The 5,000-nt window shown below is 36.2% G+C and overlaps 1 protein-coding gene across 2 annotated transcripts in view; it reads right to left on the bottom strand.

The window, feature by feature from the left end:
* Nucleotides 1-4,098: 4,098 nt before the first annotated feature.
* The window catches only part of LOC143026160 (uncharacterized), an 84,420-nt gene continuing 83,518 nt past the window's right edge, over nucleotides 4,099-5,000 (bottom strand). For both annotated transcript variants that reach the window (XM_076186166.1, XM_076186167.1), the window contains exon 12: nucleotides 4,099-5,000. This exon is cut by the window's right edge and continues 316 nt beyond it. The gene's annotated coding sequence lies outside the window, so the exon portion shown is untranslated.

Genomic DNA, 5,000 nt, shown 5'->3' with positions numbered 1-5,000 from the left:
TATTCTTCCTTCATCTTCCATTATCTTATCTAATTTTACCCTTGTGTCTTCTAACATACTTTTATGTTCACTCTCTTCCCACGAGGCTGTTTTTTGAGGCACATAATTTATCACAAACTTTCTGCTCTTCTTATCTCTGTCTTCCACTTCGATCATAATCATCTCTACTGTATTCTTTCCATATGTGACACTCCTCACGTTTATATCCTTCTTAGTCAGGAACATAACTCCACCCCCTTGTTTTGTCTCTCTGTTTCTAATCCAATGATTATATGCATCATGTCCTACACTGTTGGGTGGTAGTGGACCTTTTAATTTCGTTTCTACAATTCCCATTATGTCCTGTTCTTTTTCCCTCAGCTAATCATTCAGCTCATTCAATCCTGTTATCAATCCATCTATATCTGTGTAAGACTCTTTTAGTTTTCTGCCACTTCCATTGTATTCTCTGTTTCCCTTTTGTTTTTCTCTAGTATTTCGAATTTCCTTACTTTCATATTCACTACTCTCCAATAGAATTTCCCTTTTTTTGACTCTGTTATTTTCTCTTTTTTTTTTTCTTAGCTTCATGTCTTTTAATTTTTTCCTCCTCTCTTTCCTCTTTATTCATTTCTCTTTTTATCCATACCTTTTTATATTGTTCACTTGCTGCTAGTTTCCCTGTTTTTGTCAAGATATTCTCTGCCGTCGTTTGTGACCTGAATTTAATCTTAATTAGTCTGGTCTTATCTGTACTATACTTTCCAAGTCTTTACATCTCTTCAATTTGTTTCATTATTTCAGGTTCATCTTCCTGAACTAATTCTAGTAAACTGCTTACTTTTTCTTTCTCCTCATTGATTCTTGTGGTTCTATTTAGGTTATGTTTCTCTTCCATTCCTAATATAATTATACATTTCTTTTTATCTGCTAAGTCTCTTACTATATTCTCCTTCTGTCTCATCACTTTAATAACTGAGTCTTCAGTTTGTTCTTTCATTTGTTGTTTAATAATGTCAGTAAATGCAACTTTACTGTTTTCTTGGATTTTTTTCCAACTCTTTGCTTCTTTTGCTATGGCCTCCTTATTCTCTTTATTATTCCTCTTTAATTCTTCATTCTCCTCTTTTACTTCTTTTAACTGTCTTTTTAATTCTTCTATTTCTTTAGTTAAGTTTTTGTTCACCTTCTCTAGTTCTTCCAGTTTTTCAACTCTCTGTGCAATCTTTGCTATGTTACCGAACCTATTCTCCCAATATTCGGTCATTTGTTCAAGTTTTTCCTCTAGTCTTGCTAATCGGGGGAGATTGGTATCCACCCCCCCCCCCTCATTAATAAATCCCTGGAAATTATTATCCTCTCCTTCAATTGTGCTGCTCTTATCTGTATTTCTAATCTTTACACTTTTGTTAATCCCTTCTCCAAAATAATCGGTCCTTCTCTTGTTTACAAGACGCCTGGCCTCCTGAACCAAGTCCTCCCCTTCCTCATTTCCTTCCATTTCCCTCAGTAATCCCTCCCCTTTTCCTTTTTCCTCACTTTCCCACTACACCACGAGCTTTCCCCTTCCCTATAAATACAATAAGGTACTTCCTTTGCGTTGAGATCCACGAAAATTTCACTTTTTCTTCAGAACTCCAATCTTCTCCGTCCATCCGACGAAAGAGTGTGTGTGTGTGTGTGTGTGTGTGTGTGTGTGTGTGTGTGTGTGTGTGTGTGTGTGTGTGTGTGTGTGTGTGTGTGTGTGTGTGTTTGTGTGTGTGTGTGTGTGTGTGTGTGTGTGTGTGTGTGTGTGTGTGTGTGTGTGTGTGTGTGTGTGTGTGTGTGTGTGTGTGTGTGTGTGTGTGTGTGTGTGTGTGTGTGTGTGTGTGTGTGGATACATATACATATGTATTTAACATCAAACGTGTCCGTATTTTGATGGTAAATATCAATTATTTATCAAACAAAAACCGAGTGAGAGTAGACGTAATGTTATCAAAATGTTTGTTTACCTTTTATTTTTTCTATTTAATTGATTTATCTTTTTATTTGTTTATTTGTTTATTTATTCGATTTTTTCTTTCTTTTCAAGTCCCCTTTCCTGGTGAACCGATTTTCTTTAAATGCAGTGTTCTCGTGAGTCATTGAGTAAAGAACAAATATTGTGAGCAATGAGAACAGTAGCAAATGGATTTTTTTTTTTTTTTAATTAACAAAACTGTGATATCTTCTGAAAAAATTGAAATATATTTACCTGATTGGGTACGATACCAACAGTTTTTCTATGCTTTGGTGGCACGGGTGTAGATTTTCATCAAAAGAATACAAATATCTGTTTTGTATTTGATAGGGAGTCAGAAAAATAAATGTTCTGTTTTCTACATTTTTATTGTAATTCCAAACCTTGAAATAAACATAAAACTTCAAACAACATATTGTAACATAATAAATGCATATGTGATTGTGTGTGTGTGTGTGTGTGTGTGTGTGTGTGTGTGTGTGTGTGTGTGTGTGTGTGTGTGTGTGATTCACCATGGTCTTGGATCACGTGTTGGACTCGTGATCGACAGATATTTCCCTCCCAGAAGAGAGCTCAGAGCTCATATATAACTTTACACGCACACACACACCCAACTCACCGCCCACAAGAGTTGGAGTAACGACTCTCAGCGCAGCGATACTGAAATTATTTCAGTCGTGGGCGGGATTCGAACCCGGACCGCCGTGTATGTATGTGTGTACGTTTTGTGTGTGTGTGTGCGCGCGCGCGTATGTTTGTATATATATAGATATTTAAGTAAGTGCATGAGAAAAGATGTATGCAAGTTAGTAGTTGTAAGCGTTCATGCGCATACATGTATTTATGCATGTATGTATGTATGTTTATATTGATGTGTGGCATCCAGCGACCGGTCGATTGTTAATTAACATGACAGATATTTCTCTTAAAGTATTATCCAGGTTTTTTGTTCTCCAAGAACTCCTTGGACAATATATATATATATATATATATATATATATATATATATATATATATATATATATATATATATATATATATATATATATATGTATATATATATATATATATGTAGATTCCTTTACCTGTGATAAGGACATTTCCACCGTGCTTGTTATCACTAAGATATAAGCTTACAAAGTAATTACGTTGTCACCTTATTCTAAGACTTCTTTGTGTACTACGTTAGAAGTTGTATCATTGATTTCCTCATTCTACTTTATTATTTCTTTTCTGACTAAAGCCAGACGATTTTATTTACCCGAGAGGCTAGAGGATCACACAAGGAGAAGGTTAGCTTCGGAGAGAGCTGTCAGCTTTATCCCGTGTTACTGGACAGCCAAGGCATGTGGCTAGCTGACAGATGTCGCTGGCATCGAACTCGCATATGCATTGTTACGAGCTGACAGAGAAACTGAGGTTCGAGTCAGTTAAAAGATAAAAGAAAAAGACAACTCGAAACCCGAGAGGAATAGTCAAAGATTCATAAACAGAAAATCGACTTAGTTATAACAGTGTTAACTCCAAAATACGTTAATATGTAAATGAAAAAATATTAATATAAGACTGAATTAGATGAAACATATTAGAACAATGTAAATAAAATAGTACAGATTAAAATTAAATGGAGCAAATTAAAGTATTGGTATAATATAAAGTTACATGAGATAAGAGATAACAAAACAGGATTAAACAAAAAGGACTTAATTAGAACAAAACAATATCTAACAAAATTAAAGCAAAAAAAGATTCAAGTAAAATTAAACCAGATAAAAGAAAATCAAGCAGAATAACTCTAAATGAAATATGAAAGAAAGTGGAGAGAGATAGAAATCGTCATGAAATTAATTATCAGACTAGAGTCGCAAACGGCACGGCACAACAAAAGGTCCCAGCTGGCCAAATGTCGGAGGGGACCGTATCGGGCTGGGACCAGAAGGGGAGGGAGAGGGAGAAGAAAAGGGAGAGGGAGAGGGGGAGTGAGAATAAGAGAGAGAGAGAGAGAGAGAGAGAGAGAGGGAGGGAGGGAAAATAAAAGGGAAAGGGAGAAAGTGAGGTAGAGGAAGAGGGACTGACGAGGACGACCCCCCCCCCCCACACACACACACACACGCAAGTCGGAGCGTCGGAGTCCCCCTGCAATGGTCAACTAAAATTTTGAATTATTTCTTCAGTTCTCATATTACCACGTTAAGGTTCACACGCTGAACGAAATCGTCTGGGGTTAGGTTGTCACCAGAGCCCAACTGAAGAAAATAATCTGGTAATAAACAAATAAAAATAAAAAATGCACCTCAACGGAGGCGCTAATTGTCGTCTTTCCCAAGCCTGGGAATCACGCTGATTTTACATAAATATATTTTCATTTCCATTTTTTTTTTTTTTTTTTTTCAGATCATCTTGGTCATGGTCTGACTGTGACGTCCTGTTTACTGAAAAATAAAAAAGAATCAGCCAGTGATCTATTCACAGTCAAGATCAAAGGTCTTTTAAGCAAACCGTTTCCTTCCGAAAATGTCTACATATTTTCTATATGATATTTCCTTCACACTATGCGGTCGTTTCTCATATTTAGGTAGATAAAGCTCAACGGTAAACAATGATTATGGGTAGTGCTTCAGAAATCTTTCATATAGATACACAGTTGTCAAGAGAAAACATTTAAAATTTGAATAGCAAGGGGACTGACTTGGGAGCGACAGGCGAGGAACAAAACTGTGAGTAAAGGGATGAGAAATAGAAAGAAATTAAGGGTAACATGTAGGAACAGTTAGGGAAGAAGGAATGAAGAGAAAAAAACAGAGAGAGAACATAATTAGAGAAAAGAAAGAGAAAAAGTGGGGGAAGGAGGAAGAGAAGAGGGAAGGAGGAGGGCAAGAACACATGGGAAAATGTAACATGTAGAAACAATAAAAGGAAAAGAAACAAGGAGAACGAGTAGAAATCTTGATAGAAAAAATGAAGAAAAAATGAGGAAAGAGGTCGAGAGGAAAGATGCGGAGGCAAGAACATATGAGGA

The sequence above is a fragment of the Oratosquilla oratoria genome, chromosome 6, assembly GCF_046742065.1.
Source record: "Oratosquilla oratoria isolate Oo_2021 chromosome 6, ASM4674206v1, whole genome shotgun sequence".
Classification (NCBI taxonomy): domain Eukaryota; kingdom Metazoa; phylum Arthropoda; class Malacostraca; order Stomatopoda; family Squillidae; genus Oratosquilla; species Oratosquilla oratoria.
The sequence above is the reverse complement of the archived record's forward strand: the minus strand, read 5'-3'. Positions and strand labels throughout refer to the sequence as shown.